The following is a 24,955-nucleotide window of genomic DNA, read 5'->3' as shown; positions in this document are numbered from 1 at the left end:
ACTATCACTAAAACATGTGTACAGTGAGCTAAGAAAAAGAAAAAAAGGGGTAATTTAAGTAACAAAGTAATCATCACACTAAAGGACCTTGATGAGACCGTTTCTAATTAATTCTAATATCATAAAAATCATCCGATCTGCATCTGAAGAGAATAAGACAAAAAAAAGGACATCACATTAAAACGAAAACAATTTTTAATTCATTGCGAACGAGAAGTGTCTAATAAACTTGTGATGGACAACCCACTGGTCAAAGGCCACTTCTAGCCGTTTTGAAGGACGTCTGACTGCCTAGATATAGTAGTACAGATTTGCAGAGAAAATGATTTTTTTTTTTTTTTCCAGATACAGCTCATATAATTCCGACAGTTCAGATCAACACTGTCTGTCACTGGTTCCACTTGAGACACTGGTTTATGCCCACCCTCTACGCTTGGAAGGTTGTCTGCAGTCCAATAAAAACACAAGTTCTGAATTAGAAAAAACTGGCGTAATATGTGAACTGCCTCAGCACTTCAATGAAGAGATTAGTCCAACATTTCATAACTATCGCAGCTTCAGCCTGACACTTCGAACCTTGTATGATATATTTAGTTTCGGCCTCAAAAAAAGATTTTAAAATGAAAATATAATTGGTGAGAACGAGAGTGTACTGATCACAGTTATGTACAATAGAAAAATAACCACTAAAACCACATAATAATAATAATAAGTGACCAGTAAATGAAGGTTTTTGAATATATGAATTATTTGAAGAACTGTTAGTAGCAGTACTTTTTAAAACAGAATAATAAATGGGCCTAACATAAAGGGGTGTCCACATTATGACTTGAAGAAGGGTATAAGATACACTTGGTAGCACTGACCCTTCAGTTTATGACACATCCCAGTTCTTGGCTCCTGAAAATTTTCTGTTGTATTTTCTAGGAAGGAGAATAGGGTAATGCAGGAGGTTGATGAAACATCTTACTGTAGATGTTGGGCCTTCATTTACGTACTGCTTCTCCATTCATGCTAGATGACAACAGGGAGATTAGACTTGTTAGGGGTCTAGACAAGACTTGAAAACTGCTTAAAAATCAGACAATAGCCATACTGGACCCAGAGTCAGAAGTAAAATACTCTGCCAGAACTTGGTTAAACTCCACTTCCAGACTTATATTCAGACTTGCACCAAGACTTGTTCCAAGACTTGCTCCAAGACTTGCACCCCTGAAAGTGTTAGAAGTTCCAGGTAGTTTCAAGCAAAGTAATAACATAAAAGTATTATAATTTAATGTGAAAAGATAAGAATTTTCATTGGAATTTTTCAAGGAATTGGACAATGCAGCTGCCCTTTGACAACCCAAACCTCTAAGTGTTAGGATGACACTGCATGGGATGAGAATTCGTCACCTTATTTCCTAATGATAACACAGGTTTTAGTATCACGGTGGTGTACGTGACTGGCTGGCCTTATCCCAGGGTATCAAACTGCAGACAACAACTGTTTCTGCCTCTCCTCACACACAGCTGCTCTGTACTCTTCTCACATTTTACATTTTCCAGGGCAAATTTCACTTTCAAAACATTACTAACATAGGCACAATACGATCAAATACCTTTTAGGGGGATAGAAGTCGGTGCACTAACTCATAATGGGGCTAGGAGAAAGAAGGATCCACCCAGGAAACCGCGATCCTGCTCCAGAGAAAAGAAAACAGAGAGACCGGGCATCTCCTTGTCTAACTTGTTTCCCCTCACCAGTGTTGCCAGATCTCCCTTTAGGGACCCTTATGATAAAAAGAACTTTTAAACTGCCTACGATATATTCTTTTAGAACTGTGGATAAATATTACAAAATATATAGGAACTCACTAGTAACATTAGCCTCAAGTGTCATCGTTCAACTGAAAAAATAAACACTGAAACGGTATGAAGAATACACAGCATTATGGCAAAAATCCATAAAAACATGGGATATTACAGTGCAAGGTGCAAAAATATTATTGGCAATTATTTTCAACCTTTAAAAGAGAGATACCAAACTCTGAACAGCAGTTTCTTGACTTTGCGAAGGAATACCAATGCCAAATCTTTCATATTTTACCTTTTCTCAAGTTTAGATTGTGGACATATGACTGAGCCTAAATGCCAGTGGAACTGTGAGGAAAGTTTTTCTTAGAACACACACACACACACACAAATAAATATATATATATATATATATATATATGCCACGTTGAGTACACCGCTTCCCGTCCGATCAGCGAAGTTAAGCAACGTTGGGTCTGGTTAGTACTTGGATGGGTGACCGCCTGGGAACACCAGATGCTGTTGGCATCCCTACGTGTCAATTGGGGTTGGTGGAGGATTAGTGCCCCTCCCTGTAAAACAATTAACTCTAAGCCCTTGACCACCCCGTTTGGGATACATGGCGTCTGGCAATGGATGGATGGATATGTATATATATATATATATATGCATGTAAGAATATATGAGGTCCCTAGTCACATAGTGTACCAAACGCCACCACAACATTACAACATTATATACTGTATACTGTATATATATATATATATATATATATATATATTAAAAGGAATACCAGGGTTTAAATAAACAGCACCATCATCTTGATTTATTTGGCTAACGTTTTGGTAACAACACTTACCGTCTTTAGAACCTAAAAACATAAAAAGCTGAGACTACTTTTACATATAAAGAGGAAACCATTAATAATACAGCCCTTGTATTAATTGCTTAACCAAAATATAAAGATAGGTAAGTGAAATAATCAACAGTATTCACTATACCAAGTAAACAGACTGTGCATAATTACTGGAACTATGCTGGTTACACCAAGAAATGAGAAAAAAGGTCATGCTTAAGGTACAGGAATAATCATAACTAAATGAGAACAAGTCCATAAAATAAACAAGGATAAGCTGCTATAAACTGGATCAGACGCCACCCGAAAGACAAGTGCATAAAACAAATATCTCTTGCTATAACTTGTTAAGCAAAAACAGTTATTACGTAATGCAATCATAATTATAAAATATTATCTACGCAGTGCATATGAAAAAGTAATTGGAAATATAAAGGGCATAAAAATTAGGAATAAAGATTACCCTTACATAAATTAAAAAGAAAGTGCATATGATACACAAATAATTTATACTTAAACATGTAAGGGCAGAGCTTAATCCCATATATCGCATCACTAGGTTATGTACAATACAGTACCAGATCTATTGAAACTTCATTGTTTCTTATATTTTATCGCGGTAAGGCAGCAGTGACTCCAGTGTAAATAGTTCCATGTCTGGCGTGCTCCTGGCATCGACTAAAAACGAGTTTGAAGACTTGAGGTGGTCGTGACTGTGCGAATGGTCTCGAATAGCGGAAATCGGGGGTTTCGTGGAAGGACATCCTGTCCAAACAGACCTTCGTAAGAGTTCAAAGATTCTCGTCCTGAGGTGCCTTTTTGTCTTTCCGTAATACAACGCATTACAGCTGTTGCAATTACATCTGTATACGATAGACGACTGAAGATCCTTAGGAACTCGGTCCTTGAATTGAAAGTAACTTTGCATCGTTCGATTGCCTACAAAAATTAACTGTGGTTTGAGGGTAAAATTCGTGCAGAAGGCTTTGAGTTTTGTTACGAACAGAGTAGCTTCGTTTACCTGTAAATGTGATAGTTAAATAAATAATGTCGTCATGGGACTTAAACATTAAAAAACAGTCGTCAACATATCGTCTGCAAAACGCTGGTTTAAAACTCTGAGGGCAATCATTTAACTATTGTTCATAATGTGATGAAAACGCTTTGGCTAAAGTTGGGCCAAGCGGTGACCCATAGCAACACCGCCCTCTTGTTGTAGCATTTGCCATCAATCATAAATAGACAATCACTGGCTGCAGTGGTGAGTAACATCTGAGATACACTGAAACCATTAGCGTGTGGCGAGGTATGATAGAAGTTAATTACAACTATATCGATAGTTTCTTTGAGAGGTATGTTCATAAATAGGCTCCTGATATCAAAACTGATCGTCATTGAATTATCATCGATAATCGCACATTTCTTTGGCGAATGAGATTGTGTCTTTCACTGAATACTAGTTACAGAGGATAAAATAAGAAGTTGAAATTTGGATTTTTCATAATTATATGTGCCGATGGTTGACAGAATGGGAGGTAAGGGGCAATTATTCCTGTGGACTTTTGGTAAACCGTTCCAGGGCGAGATCTGGATAAAAAGAGTGTCTTCATGACCTTCTCTGATCTTTGTCTATGAAGTAAGCTGGTTAATTTATTTTACGGTGCAGCAGTAAAGGGAAAATATCGCCATGTAATCGTCCAATTTTTTATTTGTCCGGTAAAACGGTTTGGTATCTATTTTTTAAACATAATCATCTCTGTTGAGTAGAACTACTCCAGTACCCTTATCTAACCTAATAATGATGAGGTTTGGGTCTCTAGAAAGGTCTTTAGCCCGCGGCGTCCCGGGGACGTACTTCCACGTCCTCACGTTTGGTCACAGCTAATCACGGGGACGTACTTCAACATCCTGCAATTGCAAGGTTCATAATTTCCACAATTTTCAAAATTCGCGCGAGATTTTCGTTTCGCCCGGGTACCCAAGCCTCCCCTACCTGCTGCCAGGCGGGCAGCGTCCTAGACCCCGCGTGACCCGCGCTCGCCCTTGTCTTGATCACTCACTTGCTAGCAGTGACCCAGGTCAGACATGGCGCGGAAAGGTCTCTCAGACGAAGAAATCGCATCTGTCCTGGAAGCCTTCACTGGAGACAGTGATTCTCCACTCGATGATGATGTGGTGGATCGCGATTACGTCCAGCCAGAGGAAGAAATAAGTAGCAGTGATGAGGAGGTCCCTTCGCCCCGAAAAATGCGGTATGTGACATACCGTAAGGCAAGGGAAGGCCAGCCTGCTCCCCAACCACGTGCAAAGCTATCTCTCCATCCTGAATCTGATAAGGACGAGGATGAGGACGATGAGGATGACGGAGGCCTAGGACGTGATATCGCCGCGTGGTTGGGAAAAGAGAAAATATCACCACGAGGATCAGAAGGTGGGGCGAGACGACACATAAGGTATGGTGAAAGTACTTTGTCTGGGGAAGTGGCAAGTGGTGTGGTGGGATTGCTGGGAGAAAGGGAAAGTGTTGTGGCAGCAGCGCGGGATGAAAGTGAGAGTGGTGTGAGGCATAGTGCGGGATGAAGGGGCAAGTGGTGTGAGGGAGGCAGCACGAGCACGTGGTGCTCGTAGGCCTAGGGGAGAGGAGGTTGAGTCACTCCCCAGCACTTCTTTCGTCCCCGAATATTCCCAAACTTCCTGCCCACAGCCCCAGGATGTGGGGAAAGGAAAGAAAGGGAAGGGAAAGGGTAAAGGAAAAGGGAGAGGGAAGAGAAGTGCGAGTGATGAGAGGCGCCGCTCTCCACCTCCCCAACCTCCCCCACCACCCTCACCTCCCCACCCTGACGAAGGGGACGATGGTGACGTGGTTAGTGTAAGTGGAAAGAATTGTTATCAAAACTACACCCACTGTGTAAATCTGGTCAGTAAATATGTGATAGCAAGGAAATAAAGTGGAAACGGGTGTAATGTTAGCATGAATAAAACGTATAAGTTGAACATTACTGTAAGTTGTCATAATTGATGTCACGAGTACACCCACATTCTGGTCAGCAAGTATGTGATAGGAATTATATACAGTGGAAGATGTTGTAATGTTAGTAGTAAGGTATTTTATAAGTTGATTACTAGTGTAAGATGAAACAAATGATATCGCGATAACACTCCCTGTGTAAGTACGTGCAAATATGATGCTCAGTTCCATCGTAAGTTCAGAAATGATGTGATATCAATTATATCAAGTGTTTACATGTGCAATGTTAGTGGAGAATTATTATATAAGTACAAAAATAGGTTGTAAGTTGAAATAGTTGTCATAGCGACTTCACCGTGTGTGTTATTATGCGCTATTATTACGCTATATATTTACGTAAGGCCTAAAATAATCTCAAAACAGTTCTATAAAGTTGAAAAGTGTATAATGATATTAGAAAAGTATTATGTAAGTAGAAAAAGCACAATACGAGTTGAAACAACAGTCACAGCGAGTTCACTCACTACGTAAATAAGCGCTAACATTACGCTAAATGTTATCAAAAGGCCTGTGAATACGTAAAAACAGTTCAATAAAATGTAAAATGGTATAATGTTATTGTAGAAGTATTATGTTAGTAAAAAAAATTATATGTATCATGATTTTAGAATGTTAGCGATTCATCGTGACCAAGTTGGCTGATTTTGCTCGTTTCGCACGATGGTACAATGCTTATTTCTGCTCTATTTTTGTATAAAATCCAATATACTCTTTTATCGCATGTTTCTATGTTTGTAATAAATTCATTTCTACTTACTTTCATTGGTTTCCCAGACTTATAATACCATAGAAAATGTTTGAGGCTCAGACCGCCTAGGGAGAACACGGGGCCAGGTGGGACCAAGGCATACCTGGTAAAGCTAATTAGGGACCCCGGGGACCAATTTCTTTGCCACCGACCATTGTTTCTGACCAAAAGCGAAAGTTTAAGCAAAAAAAAAAAAGGTCGAAAAATGGTCGGGATTGGGGGGTACCAGTGGTCGAAAAGTGGTCGGGACGGGGCGGGTTAAGTGCCATTAACTCGTCTCAGTTGAGACTGAGTTCATTTTCATGACAACTGGTGGAACAGTAGTAGGAAAAAACAATATGGCTAAAAGAATTGGTGAAGCAATAAGAATCGCTACGTCCATTGTCACAGAGTCTGTGCCTAGGCAATTGTTTGCACAATTTCTCGTAACTGAAGAAGTGCTTAACAAAGCCAAATTTGCCTGTTCATTATCCTTTTCCATGTTCGACTGCTCTTTCCACGCAACCAAGCTGTAGCTGATATATATCTATATATATATATATATATATATATATCTATATCTACAGTATATCTATATATATATTCATTCATTGCCAGAAGCCATGTATCCCAAACGGGGTGGCCAAAGGCTTAGAGTTAATTGTTTTACAGGGAGGGGCACTAATCCTCCACCAACCCCACTTGACACGTAGGGATGCCAACAGCATCTGGTGTTCCCAGGCAGTCACCCATCCAAGTACTAACCAGACCCAACGTTGCTTAACTTCGCTGATCGGACGGGAAGCGGTGTACTCAACGTGGTATGGTGTGTATCTATCTATCTATCTATCTATCTATCTATCTATCTATCTATATATATATATATATATATATATATATATATATATATATATATATATATATATATATATATATATATATATATGTGTGTGTGTGTGTGTGTGTGTGTATTAATAACAATAATAATACTAGTGATAATAATAATAATAATAATAATAATAATAATAATAAAGTAACGGTTTGATGGCATATGCGAGGAGCCAGAGGCTGAAAATATACATAGAAATACAGTTCATACAATTTTGTTATGAAAAAGTGATGCTTAGAGAAGAAAATCAAGTGCATTTAGAAAATTAAATAATTAAAGGTGAAATAGATAGGACGTGATCTGGTGATAAATAAGTATACAGATATAAAAACTAGGTATTAAGGAAGTTAACTATTGTTGGAAACATACTGTTTGTAACAGTCCGTTCTGGCTCTGATGACTACCGGTAGATTGTGGTGACGAACAGCTCAAGGGGAATGGGCAGCCTCAGGGAGAAGCAGGTGTTTATGTCGTGGGTCGTTCAGTATTTTTTTTTCCCGAACTGCTGAAGTAGGTAAGCATGAATATCTACAATATACAGAAGGTTCAACTAGGTGAGAACTTCATTGTAGTTGGCGATGTTTGAGCCGAGGATGATTGTCACTGCCCTTTTCTGAGCTTTTCGAAGTTGTTTCGTTGTGTAAAGTTGAGGGATGAGGACCAAGCTGAAGAGGCATAGCTCAGCTTGAGGAAGAATGAACGTAGTGTATATGTAGAAGTGTGAGGTCCTAAGCGGTGACACCTAATTTCTTCAGCGTGTGTAGTATGTGCAGCCTGTAGGAAGCAGTAGCAATGGTTGAATATGTTTGGGTGCCCCTGTGTAGCTTGTCTTCACTGAGGATGCCCAGTAGTTTGATGGTGTGCACTACATCTAGGGTGTTGGTCTTCGAGTTTGAGTGCTAGAGGTGGCTAGGTCCAAGTGCTTGACTACTGTTTTGTTGCTGTTAATGAAAATGTGGCTGTCATGTGTCCATGCCTTATGAGTGTCATGGTTGTTGTGAAGGAGAGTGTAGTCTGGTGTACTATTATTGATGGCTGTAGCTATGGTGGGGTGGTCGACATACTTTGCTGTCTGTCTTGTAGGGCGTCATTGACATGAATGAAAATGCATAATGGTCCCATTCACGTGCCCTGAGGGACACCACAAGAGAGGTTTTAAAAGCTGGAGATGATAACCCTGAATCGTATGGCTTGCTGGTGAGTATTCAGGAAATCTGCTAACCTGGGGACCACCGTTCCCCAATACTTAAACGTACAACTTTGACAGTGATGCTTGTGTGATCTACGTTAAATGCTTTGGTAAAGTCAGTGAAAGCTGCTGAAACTGATATTTTGCACTTATCTAAAATTTTGTATATGACGGAGTAGACTCTAGTACCAGTCGAGCAGGGCGGTACTTCCGAAATGGATGGCAAGCTGGCGACAGGGAAGAATGGAATCCCTTTTGACAAGCCCTCAGGACCTGTTCTTGTTCATCTCCCTTTGCTGAACATTTTGTGTTTTCAGTAACACAGGGAATAGGCCAGCATACTCTCATAATACCTTTGCCTCCAGCTGTCTACACCATACTACATTCACGTTATACATCACACCTTCTATTTCCACCCCCTTTGAACAATGCCCCCTTCAGTATTATCAGCATATTACGTGGTACCACCAATTACCACCACTTGCAGGGTAGGGCTGGTGGCATAGGACCCTCCTAGCCGCAATCAAGCGACTGTGTCTACAGCGTTTGTTACAAACACTCATGCTCGTCAGTGAAGAAGTGTGGGTTCGTCCTTACATTTTATTAACACCCGTGGTCTTAGTACCGCTCTGAATTCCGTTCATTTTTTCCCCCAATCTATATCCCCTCTATCCCGATTCCTCACAGAATCCCAAACCTCTCCCTCTACTTAATTATCCGCATTTTGTTTTCCTGGTTACGATCTCCTCAAAAACTTCCTTAAAAAGGGTGGAACTTGTAGTTATATCAGATTTGAATATGCAGTTGACACTATTTTGAACTTTATATCAGCTAGCCTTGATTATTCACAACACAAACAAAATTACCTAAACGTTACCAAATGTATCTGAATAGTTTTTCGCTCCCCCAGTGCTGCTTCAGAACCCAGCTATTTCACTACATATCCATGCAGTTAACTAACCTTAACCTCACCCTTACCACTGAAATTATCATTTTCGGTAATTTTAACGTTCATAATGTAGAATGGTTATTGCATTCTGCCAGGACTGACGATACTGGTCTAGGATGCAAATTGTCTGGAGAATCGTTTTATCTCACTCAAAGGTAAAACAACCAACTAGAGTACCAGATAATCCTGACCATACCACCTACCTCTGAGACCTATTCCTAACAAATAATCCAGATCAATACAGATAGAGGTACTGTCACCAGTTGGATCTTCAGACCACAACCTCATCAAAGCCTCATTCGTCAGTTGCCACAAACCTCCCCATTCTGAACCAGTCAGAGTGACCAGATGACATTTTGATAGAGCAGACTGTGATGAATTTAGAAATTACCTTGCTGACATTCCATGGCAATGTTTCATCGCCATTTACGTCAATTCTACCCACCCCCACATTAATGGCTTAATACAAGCTGGTATGGAACTATTCATAATCAGTCAAAAATTTACCAAAAAATTTGACTCCCCAAAATGGTTTGACTGCAGTTGTGCCAAAGCAACTACCCAAAAGTCCTTAACACATTTGAATTCCTCAGTTAATTTGAAATTGCTAGAAACCATGCAAAAGAAGCATTAAATCTCGCTAAATCAAACTTCTTTCACAACCATGCAAACAACCTTAAATAATCCTAAAGACGATAGAATACTCTGGTCAATTCTCACTTCTTTCAATAATAGTTTTACCAAGTCATCACCCATTCACCCACTAAAGTCTTCAGATGGAAACATTATGATTCAAGTGGAAAACCGACTTGCCTTGTGGATTACCTTTGGATGGTTTAAGGCTACAGTAGTAAACCCCAAACAAAAATCCGTGAGTAGAGTCCCATGGAAGGTAAGGCTTGATAGCTAGAACTCTCGGCAGACTCCCACAACCCTGCTCAGTTGATGGTCGTCATGTATCTTTATGCAACCGTCACATTTTGAAAAGGGCGAAAACATGTGGTGGTAATGCCTGCACACCACCATCATCACATAAAATCCATTCATTGTGCAAGCCCACTGCTATACTCGCCTTCCATTTTATCTTGCACCCAATCAAAAGACTTACGGCAACAGGATAGGGTGACGGGGACAGATCATGGATGTTGATGGAAATCATTAGCTCAAGTCCTGCAAATAGGCGGCACTAGCCCAGTGGTCTCTGGCAAGATGACATAGGTGCAGGCCATGCCTTCTGTAGCATCCAGTGCAACTAAGCAGCTGGAAACGGATACCCAACTGCTTCCCCCTGATAGGGAGGGAATTGCCGTTCTGCACTACTTGGGCAGATAACTGCATCTGTCAAGTCATCCCTCAATGCAGTCGAAAAATTAAAAGACTTCGTCAGACTCTGGCTGCCAAGAATATATGAACCCTGTTCGATGCTGACCAAGACATATTACCACACCATAGGACTGCCTTCATTGCCTATGAAGTTAATAGATATAAAACTGACATTTCTACCTTGTCTGAGACTCGCCTTTCAGGGGAGAGCAACCTAACAGAGGCAGAAGAATATATGGTACATATTTCTAGAAGGGATACCCAGATAATGTAAGGAGAAACCATGGTATTGGCTTTGCATTCTGAAGCAACCTACTACAGATGATCCAGAAATCATCAGTGTGTATCCCCCAACGTTTAACCCTGAGGACATCATCACATATTCCGTTTATGACTCTCTGGATGCTACTATTCATCCATTGCCACATGACAAACTCATATCTCATTAAGAGTTTAACCCATTAGCTCCCAGGGGTCCCGTGTGAGGGATTGTGCTGGAAGGCTACAAAGTTTACTGCCCTCCACCTATTGGCTCATAGTTGCTAAGCTCATAGGTCCCTAACCCGGGGTTCCCTTCTTCACTAACTTTTGAAAATGACCAGCCTTGTCTTATACTGAGGACACTGGGTACAAATTGGTTAATGCCAGGGTAGGAAAAGATAATCACCTATGCTGTGGCATTATAAACTGGCAAGATGTTGGTAACATGAACTACTAGAAAGTGCCCAGAGAGCTCAGACCTCTGCCAATGCCATTGCCACTAAAAAGGATCCAGATCCGGATCCACCCCCAAATTTAATCAAATCTTTCCTGGTCTATGGCGCAACTTTTCGCAAAATTCCATTGAAATTCATTGAGAACGTTTAGAGATATTGTGCGGGATACTCCGGATCCGGATCCAGATCTGGCCCAAAATTTAATTATTTGTTCATTGGTCCACAGCCCACCCTTCTACAGTATTTCATCATAATCTGTTCATAACTTTTTGAGTAATCCTGCTAACAAACAGACAGACAAGCAAACCAATGCAGGGTATTACGTAACCTCCTTGCCAGTCGTAACAATGGCCTTAAACCGATATTCTTATGCTCGGAATACAGTCTGGTCATCACCAATACGATTTTTTCAATTTAAGAATAAACACAAGACTTTTTTTTTTTTTTTTTTTTTTTTTTTTTATGTGTCCGACTCTGGGCATAGGCTTCACAGCCTGCTTTCAAAGCCCAGTAGTCCTCCTATATACCGCACACCTCTACATGGATGCAACCATGATCTAGACTGGCACCTAATTACCCGTCCCCGCCTCAGAGAGGCTCGGGGACGAGGATTATTTTAACTCGATTTGTCTGTTAGTTTATTCGTTTGTCTGTGTGTCTGTTTGTTTCTTAACAACTTCACGAGAAAACTACTGGTGCGATTTTGAATAAAATTACAGGAATTTTGGGCTATGACCTTATCACCTGATTAAATTTCGGGCTAAATTGGGCCAAGGCTTAGGCTGTTGGCCCAAAAAATGTAAAAAAAAAGTAAAAAAATCGTTTTTCGCCATAACTCCTTTCATATTCGTTATATCGACATGAAACCAAAATCTATAGGTGCATCTTTCAAATCTGCATCCTATAACATGCTTCACATCAGGGGGGTCGGTGTCAGATGAGTCGGGCCTAAAATTTCCGATGAGTATAAAATCGTCAGTTTTCACCCGATTTACTCCAAATATGATGTGACATCTTTGACTAGATGTCCTGTTCTGTTTATACATCAGCACTAAAATGACTGGCTTGGACGGGTTTGCACCGCCTCTTGTCGACTACGTCACTGCAAGGCAGCAAGACTGCAGAGTAGTTCTTGTAACTCGAGCTATGAGAGGTGCTGAGTGCTCAACAGACCTAAAATTTATGGTCATCAAGCTGTAACTAGTCATATGACCACAAATGTGTAATACATTATCCTCCGAGAAACAACTAGCCATGTGCCCACAAATGTGTCACAGATTATCCTCCGTGAAACAAAACTGTACTATTTTAAAGGATGTTGAAGCTCGGCAAGCTGGTTGGAATTGGGTCCCAGTTGGGCCAGTTTCAAATTCATATCAGTTGATATTTTCTGAAAGGATGTTTCGGACCCGCACACGTGGAAGAGACAGCGAGGCATTCCGTGATGTTACATGCGTCATTGGAGAGAGAGAGAGAGAGAGAGAGAGAGAGAGAGAGAGAGAGAGAGAGAGAGAGAGAGAGAAGAGCTTGTATATCTACAGTCTGATCTGTTACTTCACTGGCGTTACAAAAAGACGATATTGTTCAGCAGAAAATGATGGCAGTTCTGGTGGTTGTATTGGTGGTGGTGGTAGTTATGATGATGGTGGTGGTGATGGTGGTGGTGGTGGCAGTTATGATGATGATGGTGGTGGTGGTGGTGGTAGTTCTGTTGATGGTAATGGTGGTGATGGTGATGGTGGTAGCTCTGGTCGTGGTCTTAGTGGCGGAAGCTAAAATGATGATGCCGGTGCTAGTAGCTGTTATAGTGGTGGTGGGAGCTTTGATGATGATGGTGGTGGTGGTGGTACCTGTGACGGTGATGGTGGCTGTGGTAGCTACAGTAGTGATTGAGGTGGCAGTGGTGGTAACTGTGATAATGATGGTGGTGGTAGCAATGCTGGTTGTTGTGATGGTGATTGTAGCTGTGGTGATGATGGTGGTGGTGGTGGCAGCTGTGGTGATGATGGTGGTCGTAGCTGTGGTGGTGATGGTGGGGGTGTTGATAAAATCTGTGAATGATAATTGTGGTGGTAACAATGGTGATGATACTTATGGTCGTAGCTGTGGTGGTGGTAATGGTGGTGTTATTAGTTGTTCAGAAACGGCTCTAGTTTGGGCAAAGTTTTATGTGGCCATACCTAGCCACAAAGCACTTGTTCCAAAGCGAAGCATGGTTCAAAGACGTCTCTAATTAGGATAAATGCAGAGTGGCCCAATAGGGCTGCGAGGCTTACACACACACACACACACACACACACACACACACACACACATATATATATATATATATATATATATATATATATATATATATATATATATATATATATATATATATATATATTAATGAACTACAGAATTCTAAAAACATTCACACATATTTCCTGCAAGACTGACTGAACCTGGCAATAAATGCTCACACACACACACACACACACACACACACACACACACACACACACACACACATATATATATATATATATATATATATATATATATATATATATATATATATATATGTGTGTGTGTGTGTGTGTGTGTGTGTGAGCATTTATTGCCAGGTTCAGTCAGTCTTGCAGGAAATATGTGTGAATGTTTTTAGAATTCTGTAGTTCATTAATTTAACGAACAAGTTTGTCCCCTCTCAGGTTTAAGCGTCGACATTTTAAGTGGGCTTGCAAGTCAACAAACTTCTGAAGTGTATTAGTTAGTGTGGCCATTTCTGTGGTTTACTGGCTACTGTGATGGTCAAGAAAAGATATGGTGTGCACCCCCGTGCCAGCTGGACACAGTCGTCTTACCTTGGTCTGAACAAAAATAAAAAAGTAAATGAATAGATTTATAAATAATCTCAGTGAAAAAATTGTTACAGACTCTTCATAAACTTCACCTCGAAAGTCTCTTGCAAAATGAATATGATCGTCCGACTAAAATAAATGAATACATAGATAAACAAACAAATAATTATATGTCACTATAAAGAAGAGGGTAAAGAAGGCTTACTGATCCCTTCACTCAGAGATGTAACCCTTAAGCTGAATAAAACTACCCGGTCTTGGCCTAAATAAAATTAAGAAGTCATCGAGGCGAAAGAGTTTAAAGAGGAGGACGGAGGGGCCATTCCAAGGCGAAATCTTCAGATCCCCAAAATACTGACAAAATATCTCGAGGAGTCAGAAGAAGGAAAGAAGGCGAGGGAAGGAAGGCAGGAGAGAGAGAGGGGGGGGGGAGGAAAAGTGGGAGTGTGAGCGAAGAGGGGAAGAGGGAAGGAAGTAGGGAAGGAAGGAGAGAATGAATGGAGGAGAGAAGGATGGAAGGCGGAGAGGATGAAATGAGAGAGGGAAGACAATGGGCAAAGGAAGGTTGAAAGGAAGAAGCATAACTTGTGTACTTTATTCAGTTTAAGAGAGAGTTTTCTAATAGAAGTGGCTAGATAAAGCATTCATTAATCCATTCAATACGAGATATTTTTACCAAGTAAAACAAAATCGTCTGAAGGTATCAAAAATAAGAAATAAAAGACGTCATCGTAGAAGGCATAAGTATTTCTACAGCTCATGTAATTTGCTGTTTCTGTTCCCTGTTTTTGCTTTCTCACCCTCATCAATAGGTGGAAAAAGGCAATGATGATGATGAGGAGGAGCAGGAGGAGGAAGATTTTGGGTACCTTCCACCCTATGACTCAGTGGGAAACAGGTTTCTAGTAATGGTGGTGGTGGACAATTTTCGCATCTCTTTACTTGGAACTATGATAACCCTCTGGCTTTCATATTTTGCCTTTTTTTCCTTCTGGATCCTTTCGATCCCGAATTATGATGATGTTGATAATGATGTTGATGATGATGGTTGTTCACATTTGTACAGTTTCGATTTACAATGCAAAGGGACTATTTTTTTTTTTTTTTTTTTTTTTTTTTTAGAAATTAGCAGTCCCAATGACAGTGATGGCCAATGTTTTCCACATGTGGACGAAGGTTTCTATACAGCTTGACTTTTTAAAACAAAATTGTATGGTAGGTAATCTTATAATGATGATGATGATGATGATGATGATAATGATAATGATGATAATGATCTTTCACATTCGTAACACAATTTTCTATACAGCACAAGTTTCGAAACGAAATGGATACAAAAAATTTGCATTATCTGGAGTACCGACATAACATGACATTTTGTTCCTTTTTTTTTTTTTTTTTTGGTGTTCCTATAGAATTTTACAGCATGAGTTCCCGTCGTGCAAAGTGCCATTCCTGTCTATTTCTTTTGGCTGTTTCGCAACAGGGAGAGGCAGGATTGGACTGGGTTCTTGGTTCCATCAGTCCTCCTTTAACTTATGGTAAAACATTGCTTGTTTTTGTTTCTGACTTCACTAAATACAGTTATCATATTTTATCTATCGATAATACTGACAGTATTCACATCCATCTTAGAAATTAATCCTGTAGGAACCTGACGCCTTAGCAAATTTATCAAGCACTTGCACAGTCCTGCAACTCTGATAGGAAAAAATTACAATCAAACTGCCGATACATGTTGTACCTTATATAATAACGCTCCAAAAGCTTTGAATTACTACATCCCAAATCTGGAGAAACCTCATCTTCGCACACAGGGTAAAACGTATACATTAACTTTCAGGAAACTTCATTGCATCTTCACATACAACCTTAGGATGTCCACACTTAAAGCACTGATTCTAGTTGTGGTCTCCTATTTACTGTATATATATATATATATATATATATATATATATATATATATATATATATATATATATATGGAGCCTCTGTGGTACAGTGGTAGAGTGTGCGTTTCGTACACGGGTGGACCAGGGTTCACGCCCTGCCAGGTTAATAAACATTGGGAGTGTTCACCCGGCCACGTACTGCATTGGCGGACACAAGGGGTGCTGTGGATGAACCAGTGTCGCTTAGTGTAAAGTATGCTTGCACCCAGTCGGCTTACGCGGGCCGATTACACTTGGTTCACAGACTACACACACATCCAAAGCCACTCCAACACTACAATTACACTTATAAGCACTTCTCGCTCTACATACAATCTCTACCAGACAGCCTAAGCCACTTGGTAGAGGTACATTGGCTGTATCGTCCCGACTTCGGTCGGGATAGGCCGGTCCTGCAGTGGATTCTCAAACGGCTGATGATGATATATATATATATATATATATATATATATATATATATATATATATATATATATATATATATATATATATATATATATATGGAGCCTCTGTGGTACAGTGGTAAAGTGTGCGTTTTCGTGGACTGGAGAGCGAGCGTTCGCGCCCCGCCAGAGTAAAAAGCTTTGGGAGCTTTCTCCTGGGCAAGTACTGCTTGGCGGACATTAGGGGTGCTGTGGTTTAACCAGTGTCGCATCCTATAAAAGTATGCTTGCACCCAGTCGGCTTGCGCAGGCCGATTACACTTGGTTCACAGACTACACACACATCCAAAGCCACTTCAACACTACAGTTGCACTTACAAGCACTTCTCACCCTACATACAATCTCTACCAGACAGTCTAAGCCACTTGGTAGAGATACATTGGCTGTATCGTCCCAACTTCGGTTGGGATAGGCCGGTCCTGCAGTGGATACTCAAACGGCTGCTGATATATATATATATATAGATAGATAGATAGATAGATAGATACATAGATAGATATAGATATGTGGTGTATTGGTCTCCTTTTTACTGTGTATATAGATATAGATAGATAGATAGATAGATAGATAGATAGAAAGAGATAGTCATAGAGAGGGAGAGAGAGAGAGAGAGAGAGAGAGAGAGAGAGAGAGAGAGAGAGGTGTGTGTGGATTTGTCTCCTTTTTACAATGTATATCTATCTATCTATCTACCTATCTATCTATCTATCTATCTATCTATCTATCTATATATATATATATATATATATATATATATATATATATATATATATATATATATATATATATATATTGCCAGACGCCTTAATTCCATGCGGGGTGACCAGAAACAAATCGCCTCCACGTCGCCCTGTCCCCCGCCATGTCACTGCCCTGCTCCCAGCTCACATCCCCCTCTCTCATATACCTCTCCACTCCATCCCTTCATCTCATCCTCGGCCTCCCCCTCCCTCTCCCCCCCTCCACCTCACTCACATAAACTCTCCTCGTCAGTCTCTCACCCTCCAAACCACCCTCTCTCCATGTTACTCCACAGGTACCTCTTAAATAACTCATTTCCACTGCTCTCACTCTTGACTTGTGTCCCTCCAGCAACGTCCAAGCTTCACTTTATTATATATATATATATATATATATATATATATATATATATATATATATATATATATATATATATATATATATATATATATATACCGATACAGTCCAGCGATCGGTGATAATAATGATTCCTATACAGTGAAGTAAGCAGATGAATCGGTTTAGCTAAGCACAGACTATGAAAGGATTCCAAACATACACCGTACTCAATGGAAATTGTGATAGAGCGATCGAAAAATGCGTTAGAGTACAAAGGTCTATGTATACCAGAAGTAATGGTGTAAATTAATTGACTCACGCTTTCATTTGTGAGAATGGAAATCAGTTAGGCCTGTAGAACACGTTGGCTACCAAGATGTTAAACTCGGATACAATAGTATCATTTAATAATGGCATTAAGAATACAAAACACGGTGAACACTGTCGCAGAATATCAGTATGCACCTAATGCTGACTTGATAATATTGTCCTTTACTGGTCAGGATAATGCATCACATAAATTCCTCCCATCGTTTGCAATGAAACTTTCGTAATGTAATGTGCAGTTTTTTTTTTTTTTTTTTTTTTTTTTTTACGAGTAAAATGGAACCAAAAAGTTAGGAGCCTGCAAGATTGTTCCCTCCAAGAAAACACACACACACACACACACACACACACACACACACACACACACACACATACACACACAAACCAAGATGACAGAGAGCCAAATTCAAGATCCGTTCTTTTCGAAATGCCTAGACGCACTTCGTTTCAAAGACTGGAGACCATAAAAAGTAGGACTACAGACAGAAAGAGAGTTCCAGAGTTGATCTGTTGCATACATGAAGGACTGGGAGTAACGGTTAACTCTTGCATTCGAGAGTTGGACAGAAAAGTGATGAGAGTTGGTTGCTTGACGGGTGCTATGCGCCCGCTATGGAGGTGGAGGGATGCAAGCAGACGGTTCAGAGGAGCAGTGACCATCGACGTAACGATAGAAAAGGGATAAAGATGCAACAGTGCGGCGATGAGACAGAGGTTGAAGGGAGCCAGTAAGAGGAGGAAAGTTAATGAGACGAAGAGCTTTTGTCTCCACCTTGTTGAGAAGAGCTGTATGTCGGGGGCCTCCCCACACATGAGAGTTGTACTCTACACTGGGACGAATAAAACCAGTGTATAAAGTCAACAACTGTGCAGGGGTAAAAAAAAAAAAAATGGAACCGAGTCTGCTTCGCACACCTAATCCCTTGGAAGCAGGTTTTATAAGAGAGGTAATACCATCTTTCCAAGATAAATCCTGAGAGAATGAAATGCCAAGTATGTTTTAAAATGTTGCAGGATTGACTTGGATATTGTTAAAAATCAGAGAATACTCATGCGGAAGATTTTTCCGGGTTGAAAGATGTAAGTTTGCTAATGCTTTTCACTTTTTCCTGCCAGCCTCGGGTTAAAGGGACTAGTGGTTGAGGGAAGCCTTGCTGCTTTGCTAACCTTGTCTTTGACTCATAGAACAGATACCGTAGTTTTAACCTGTCTTGTGATAACCCATCGAAAGACCATTGGTGTCTGCATTCCTTTGCATTCATTTGTATTCCCTTAGCGCCATCATTTTACCTTTCACTCTTACCGTATTCATTTTTTGCCATCTCAATATCTTAGAATATTTTCATCCTCCAAATCACCATCGATATCGTTTTCCCTTCGTCTTCTATTTTCTCTCTTTTTCTATTAGCCTTCATCCTCCATATTCCTCTGCATTTATCGAACTATCTTTTTTACCATCATCTTTCGCCCATCGTCACTTACCCCAGTATCATTTCCCGTTCACGTCCAATTTCTCACTCCGTTAATACCAGCTTTGCTCCCTTTTTCACCTTCTATACCCCTTACCCACCTTTATTTTTCTGTCTTTATCACTCTTTCTGTTTTCGCATCTTCCACCTTTCTCTCATTTATTATCATCCTCTTTCTTCCACTGTTGATCCTCTTCATGCTTCGCCATCTCCTTTGCTATTTTCGAATAATTTCCTCCTCCTCCTCCTCCTCGTCCTTGTCCTTCTTAACTCCATCAACATAATCATGTTTTCCTTCACATCTCTCCTCTGAACAACCATTTTCTTCTCTCTTCATTTTCTGCATCATCATATCCACCGCCTTCTCTCCCTTACCACTATCATCTCTCCCACTCCTCCCATCCTCTTCATCCCCGCCCTTCTCCTGTCTCATCTCACTCCCTCTCCCCGTCACACCCTGCGTATATTCATGACTCGGTGCTCATGCATGATTTATGAATACATAGTGCTTGTATCAGAGCTTGCAAATATTAGCATGTATACCGGCAAAACAGGGAAAAAAAAAAGGATTTTCCTTTCTTGTTTACGGAATCCTTGTTGGTAGGTCAGTGTAGTTTTTGCTAACGTTCTTCTTTTCATGGTGCGAAAAAAATATATTCAGCACCGAACAAAATTCTGGGAATACGTCAGTAGTCACTAAATGAAGATGTGGTACATTTTCTCTGTGTGTTATACTCATTTTTTGTGTTCTAAAGTGGTCATGCTTCTATGGCTTATCATCCCTATGTGCTGCGCACTGATTGTGATGATGATGATGATGATTGGCACTGGAACACCTTTTTGTTGACAGATTTTATATAGAATTCTCTCTCTCTCTCTCTCTCTCTCTCTCTCTCTCTCTCTCTCTCTCTCTCTCTCTCTCTCTCTCTCTCTCTCTCTCTCTCTGATCATGGTTACAGTTAAATCATATTATATAAATTTACGTTTTCCTTGTTTTTTCCCCCATGCAGATCACGGCGAATAATGTAATGCAATAAACTTGAGAGGGTTATATTTTCTGGATGTCCATGCCATCGTCTGACGATTTAACCTTTTCAGTCTGATGCTATACTTTTCTATTGAATTATTTATATATATACATGGTTCTGTAGATTATTTTTCGGAGTGGAGGGATTAGCTATAGCCTCCATTAGCACCTTCTCAGGAATACGTCCATGCGAAGCTGAATTATTCACTCGTTTGAAGGCAATGAGAACAAAATGAAAGAAGGTTGGAAAAATGAAAACTTTACACCAGGGCATAAAATGGCTACATGGCACTGAGGTAAAAGGGAGCAGAAGGAATAATTAAATTAATAAGTATCAGTTTAAGAGTTAATAAACATAATCTTGTAACAGATAATGAGCACGGGCTTCGTAAGAATAGATCATGCCTACTATATCTGCTTGAATTTTTAAAAAACATATACGATAACTGGGGTGCAAAAATGCCGTCGGATGTCCTATACCTATTTTTGCAGACAGTGTTTGATAAGGTACCTCATCTTGGACTAGCCTACTAGAAGAACTATCTATCTATCTATCTATTGCCAGACGCCTCAATCCCGTTTGGGGTGGCCACAAACAAATCGCCTCCAAGTCGCCCTGTCCCCCGCCATTTCACTCCCCTGCTCCCAGCTCACACCCCCCTCTCTCATATACCTCTCCACCCCATCCCTCCATCTCATCCTCGGCCTCCCCCTCCCTCTTTCCCCCTCCACCTCACTCACATACACTCTCTTCGTCAGTCTTTCACCCTCCATCCTCTCCACATGGCCAAACCACCTCAGTGTGTTCCTCATAACGCTTCCTATCACATCCACATCAACACCACAACGCTCCTTTATATCCTCATTCGTCAGCCTGTCTCTCCATGTGACTCCACAGGCTCCTCTTAAACTAGAAGAACTAAGAACTAATAAATTATGTTCATGAATTGGTGATTGGTTATCGAATCGCAAGCAGTGTGTAGTAATAAATGACGAAACGTCAGACTGGCTTAAAGTAATAAGTGGAGTTCCTCAAGGGTCATTTCTAGGACCAGTTCTTTTCACTATCCATATTAACGATCTTAAAAATGGACTCGTATCTATATCATAAAAATCTGCAGGTGATAAAACGACTGAGTGCAAAGTAATTACGAAAGTACTCTGTGAATTTATACAAAACGACCTGGATTAGCTAATGCATTAGAGTGAAAAATGAAAGATGATTTAATTTACACTTAATATAGAAAAATATGAGGTAATGCACTCTGGCGACAAAAACATTAAATAACAATATCGTACATTCAGTACCCCAGTGACGGAAGTAAGGGAAGAAGAATTTAGAAGTTGTTATCAGTAATAACTTCGAAATAGTGTGTAGCAGCCAGTAACAAGGCAAGCAAAATGCTCAGCTGCACCGCAAGGAAGTTTGATAATAAATCGCCCAATGTAATATTCAAGTTTTATTCGTCAACAGTTAGACTACATCTAGAATACTGTGTGCAACAATGGTCCCTAAAACTTAAAATGGATGAAGACAGACTCAAGAGAGTGCAGTGCAGAGCCACAAAAATAATCTCATCGCTGCAAAACTTACCCTACGAAGAACCATTAAGGAAACTAAAAAAGTTTTCTTTAAAAAAGTAACACTTCATAGGAGATCTAACACAAGTTTCTAAAATTCATAACAAATCTGACGATATTAGCTATGCTAATATGTTTTACAATACACAATGATACTGTGACTATAAATAACGGAATGAAACTCTTAAAAAGAGATGCAGCACTGAAAGAGGGAAAAATTACTTTATCAATATAGTGGAACAATGGAATAGGTGACCCACAAGAGTAATTAGTGCAAAAACTACTGATACGTTTCAAAATTAGCTAGACTAATACTTTGAGTCTATAGGCTATCACTGAATAAGTAGTGTTTATTTCCAGGTTGAAGTGAGTGCTGACGACTATGAGACATTTGCTTAACGAGAACATTCGGCGATTGTTCTCTTTCTTTTGCAGATCTTGAGAACAGATATTGCCTAGTGCTAAGTTGTTACTCTTCTGCCTCTCGTATAAAAATTTCCAAGCTTCTTCTTTCTACCAAGCATGATGTCTTTTTCTTTTTCTTCCTGGTTTAAACTCATGGTGTCGTGGGTGAGAGAGGGCCTTCTGCTTGTCTACCATTTTCCCTTGAACACTGGTTAGATCTTAGAAGAATTAGCCTTTTCTTCTTAACAGATATCCTCACCATGAGTCAACAGGCTTCCTGTTATCTGCATTTCCTACATACTCCTATGTACTCCTTATGTACCCTCACACTCACTCGACCCCCCTACTAATCTTCACACCACAGCCCCTCCACTCCACTACTCCCCTCACAGCATCTCACCCTTCACTCTACCTCTCTATTCATTTCGCCTCTCCACTCACCCCACCTCTCGCTTCATTCCTCTTCCACATCACTCCAACTCACCTCTCACTCTCCCTCACCCCTCACCCCACCTCTCCATTCACCCAACCTCTCCAATCACTCCACAGCTCCAATCATGCCTCCTCTCTTCTCACTTAACCTCTCCAACCATGCCTCCTCTCTCATCACTCCACCTTTCGCATTACTCCACCTCGTCCTCACTCCATCTCTCCATTAATTCCACGTCTCTATTGATTCCAGCTCTCCACTAATTCCACCTCTCCCTCACTCCACCTCTTCTCTCATTCCACATCTCCCCTCACTCCACCTGTCCTCTCACTCGCCCCCCACCACTTAGGTAGGCATGCTATTTCAAAATCCTAGTAAAAGTTGCTGCAATGTTAATTTTTGAACTAATAACATGAACCTGAGCTCTTTAAGTGGACCATATATTGCAACATTAGTGAGGAGAACATTATTACTCTTTCTGGTTGCAGTGAAAAAATGGTTGTACTAAGAGTGAGACCTTTAGCTATGAGTCTGGGGAGTGAAGATGCGAGGGAGAAGACTGACGTATGATCATACCCTCTCTCTCTCTCTCTCTCTCTAATCGGTCTATCTATCTCGCTTTATAGATAGACAGATAGATAGATAGATAGGTATTCATAAATTGAATATACAAGCAACGTTGGGTCTGGTTAGTACTTGGATGGGTGACCGCCTGGGAACACCAGATGCTGTTGGCATCCCTACGTGTCAAGTGGGGTTGGTGGAGGATTAGTGCCCCTCCCTGTAAAACAATTAACTCTAAGCCCTTGGCCACCCCGTTTGGGATACATGGCATCTGGCAATGAATGAATGAATGAATGATATATATATATATATATATATATATATATATATATGTATATAATATATATATAATATATATATATATATATATATATATATATATATATATATTGTCAAGTGGAGTTGGTGGAGAATTAGTGCCCCTTCCTGTAAAACAATTAACTCTAAGCCCTTGGCCACCCTGTTTGGGATACATGGCGTCTGGCAATGAATGAATGAATGAAAATTATCAGCCGTTGAGTGTCCACTGCAGAACCGGCCTATCCGTACCGAAGCAGGGACGATACAGCCAATGTATCTCTACCCAGTGCCTTAGGCTGTCTGGCAGAGACTGTATGTAGAATGAGAAGTGCTTGTAAATGTGACTGTAATGTTGGAATGGCTTTGGATATGTGTGTGTAGCCTGTGAACCAAATGTAATCGGCCTGCCTTAAGCCGACTGGGTGCAAGCATACTAGTATGCGACACTGGTTCAACCACAGCACCCCTTATGTCCGTCAAAGCCGTAAGTGGCTCGGCGAAAGCTTCCCAGTTTTAACAACCCTGGCGTGAGGCGAACCTGCGTCAGCCAGCGTGCGAGACGCACACTCTACCACCGTACAACAGAGTCTCTCTCTCTCTCTCTCTCTCTCTCTCTCTCTCTCTCTCTCTCTCTCTCTCTCCACTTGTACAGTCCTTCTCTTGTTTCCCTTACTCGTATATTTTTTCCCCCATGTTTTCATTTCAACTCTTTTGGTTGCCCACTGTTGTGCCGATTTTCATGTTCTGGCTCCAAAATATTTGTATTCCCTTCAGTTCCATCATCTATTTTTTTCATGGTTCTTTTTGGCAAATTCAGGCTATTATCATCAGCCTACGTACGATTGTTAAAAATAGATGGGCCAGATACAACGTTCATTACTTTGTTCAGTAGGAGCAGTGTACCCTAATCCACAGACAGTCATCTGAAATTAGCAAGAATAGAACGAAAAATATGGCATCGGACTGAAAGTGTCGAGACGGAATATCTGAGAAAGGCGTCGTGGAACACTATACTCGTTTAACTGTTATCTCTCCATCTTGAATGTCGAGCTGTAACAAATA

At 40.4% G+C, this 24,955-nt stretch overlaps 2 pseudogenes; one reads left to right on the top strand and one right to left on the bottom strand.

The window, feature by feature from the left end:
• Positions 1 to 2,203: 2,203 nt before the first annotated feature.
• LOC145405499 (5S ribosomal RNA) lies at positions 2,204 to 2,322 on the top strand (annotated as a pseudogene).
• A 4,799-nt stretch (positions 2,323 to 7,121) lies between these two features.
• LOC145405489 (5S ribosomal RNA) lies at positions 7,122 to 7,239 on the bottom strand (annotated as a pseudogene).
• Positions 7,240 to 24,955: the final 17,716 nt, after the last annotated feature.

This window comes from Coenobita brevimanus, chromosome 7 (assembly GCF_032717465.1).
Source record: "Coenobita brevimanus isolate Jiangsu-jjx chromosome 7, ASM3271746v2, whole genome shotgun sequence".
Classification (NCBI taxonomy): Eukaryota; Metazoa; Arthropoda; class Malacostraca; order Decapoda; family Coenobitidae; genus Coenobita; species Coenobita brevimanus.
This window is presented reverse-complemented; position numbering and strand designations above follow the sequence as displayed.